The sequence below is a fragment of the Pangasianodon hypophthalmus genome, chromosome 20, assembly GCF_027358585.1.
Source record: "Pangasianodon hypophthalmus isolate fPanHyp1 chromosome 20, fPanHyp1.pri, whole genome shotgun sequence".
Taxonomy (NCBI): domain Eukaryota; kingdom Metazoa; phylum Chordata; class Actinopteri; order Siluriformes; family Pangasiidae; genus Pangasianodon; species Pangasianodon hypophthalmus.
In genome coordinates, this window is record NC_069729.1 from 546,424 (window position 1) to 548,923 (window position 2,500).

The window sequence follows — 2,500 nt, forward strand, 5'->3', positions numbered from 1 at the left end:
GATGAAGGTGTGACGGAGGTGAGGTGTGCATGAGATTCCGTGGCTCAGATGGTTGAATCGTTGCTGCTATGACGCAGGAGAAAGTTGGGTTGAACCCCCAAATATGCAGAGAGTCTGTATCCTCACAGAAAGAAGAGGGCATAGCAGGCATGGGGGTGTGTCCTCACCAGAGACAGAAGGCATGGCAGGGCAGGCATGGGGGTGTGTCCTCACCAGAGACAGAGGGCAGGGCAGGCATGGGGGTGTGTCCTCACCAGAGACAGAGGGCATGGCATGGCATGGGGGTGTGTCCTCACCAGAGACAGAGGGCATGGCATGGCATGGGGGTGTGGTCCTCACCAGAGACAGAGGGCATGGCATGGTAGGCATGGGGGTGTGGTCCTCACCAGAGACAGAGGGCATGGCATGGCATGGCATGGGGGTGTGGTCCTCACCAGAGACAGAGGGCATGGCATGGTAGGCATGGGGGTGTGTCCTCACCAGAGACAGAGGGCATGGCATGGCATGGGGGTGTGTCATCACCAGAGACAGAGGGCATGGCATGGTAGGCATGGGGGTGTGTCCTCACCAGAGACAGAGGGCAAACAAGTTTTTACAGCCTGTGTATTTAAAAAAAAAAAAACCACACCTTACATCTTCACTAGCCCAACTACCTCCATCCTCTTTTTTCTGCTGCTCCATCACTCTATTCCTCTGCAGCTCCTTTTCCCTGTCCTCTTCCTCCTCTCCATCTCTCTCACCATCACACACAGACTTGAACCAACAACCTGAAACATGGGAGGCGAGACTTTTACCACCAAGCCACTAGGTCCTGCACACAGTGCCTCCTGTTTTGGGGGGTTTGTCTTCTAAAATGAAACCAAGCCTTTCCAGCAAACATCTGAACCTTCTTGTGACATCACAGACTCAGACTCCACCCACAGCCATTATGAAGCTCCTCCTCTCTTTAGGAAGTTTGTCTTCTAAAATGAATGTTATTGAAGTGTTACTGGCTGAACTTTAACAGCTCATGGGACGTCCTGTGTGATCAGTCGCTGATGAGTGTGAGGTCGTTATCTTGAGCATGAGGAGGCTTCTCCACATCTCCACTGGAGGAGAAACATCTGACTTCACTGCAGTCTTTAGAGTAAAACCTGAGAGTCAGGAGTTTCTCTCTCTCACCATCAGCTCTCAGTGCTGTCTAAAATAAACATTATGGATATTTTATTTTACACTGAAAAGATTCTTCTGTATCATCTTATGATCTGCTGATGGAACGGTAAAGTGTTTCCAAGACCAGAATGTCAGAACTCTGCTTTATTTAAAACAACAACAACAACAACAGCAACATATTTCAGTCATTGTGATGCCTGGAGGTGGAAGAGTAAGTGAAGCAGCAAGTGAAGGAGAAAGTGAAGGAGAAAGTGGAGGAGGAAATTAAGGAGGAAATAAAGGAGGAAGTGGAGGAGGAAGTGGGCGCTGTAGAGCCACACAATCTCCCAGGAACATATTAAACACAACAGAAATAGAGAGATGAGCGCTCTGTTAGTGCATTTCAGTGTAAATAAATATTTGAGCACAGCTTAGTCACTGTAATGTTAAATCTGATACATTTTACAGGAGCAGTGTGTGATCATTATCGCCCTCTGCTGGCTCAGAGCTGAACTGCAATCAAAATTGATCAACGAAATTGACAAGCCTTCATTTCTTCCCACAATCTGATATTTTCCTCCTCATTAATACTGTATCTGTGGTGTATTAAGCAAAACAGATAAAATAAGCACACACTATGAGCTCTCTCTCTCTCAAACACACACACACACACACACACACACACTATAGCATCTTTTCTGAGCCACTGGAGCAAAGAAACTGACGCGCTGCTAAATAAGCACATGACTGTATTTATTACGTATAAAACTGAAATGACCTGAATCTTAATAACGTGATTCCATTTTGGAATAAAATGCAAAAGTGAGAATAAACCAAAAATAAGTCAGAACTGAACGAAACATCCGTCTATAAAAGCACAACACTTACAAAAAAATAGCTGTTTTCCTGCAGTCCATTACAAACATCAGTTTCAGAGACAGTGTCGCTTTTAACACACACACCAATGAGCAGTGACTGATTTTAGTACCGTTACAGAATATTTACACTCACATCAAACCTGTACAACAGCAGAGCCGAGTTTTATACATACAGCTGAGTTTAACACACACAAGGGCCAAAAAAAGCACAACAGCATCCTTCATTTCTAAACTACAAAATACAAAAGTCTGAGTGAAATCCTTCAACTTTCTTCAAATAATAAAAAAAAACATCTGTATAAAATGATTTCCTGATATTTAATTTAAAAAAAATCTCAGTGTATCAAAGGGTTTCGTGTTTTGTCCTTTTTTCCTCCATCAGTCGTATAAAATGAAGGCTGGATGGTGGAGAAGGCATCATTACTCCGTGTGTGTGTGTGTGTGTGTGTGTGTGTGTGTGTGTGTGTGTGCAGTAGGCATGTGCCGATATT

At 44.5% G+C, this 2,500-nt stretch overlaps 1 protein-coding gene across 1 annotated transcript in view; it reads right to left on the reverse strand.

The window, feature by feature from the left end:
- Positions 1 to 1,863: 1,863 nt before the first annotated feature.
- celsr2 (cadherin, EGF LAG seven-pass G-type receptor 2) overlaps positions 1,864 to 2,500 on the reverse strand; it is a 47,566-nt gene continuing 46,929 nt past the window's right edge. Inside the window, exon 34 of the mRNA XM_034314210.2 lies at positions 1,864 to 2,500. This exon is cut by the window's right edge and continues 839 nt beyond it. The gene's annotated coding sequence lies outside the window, so the exon portion shown is untranslated.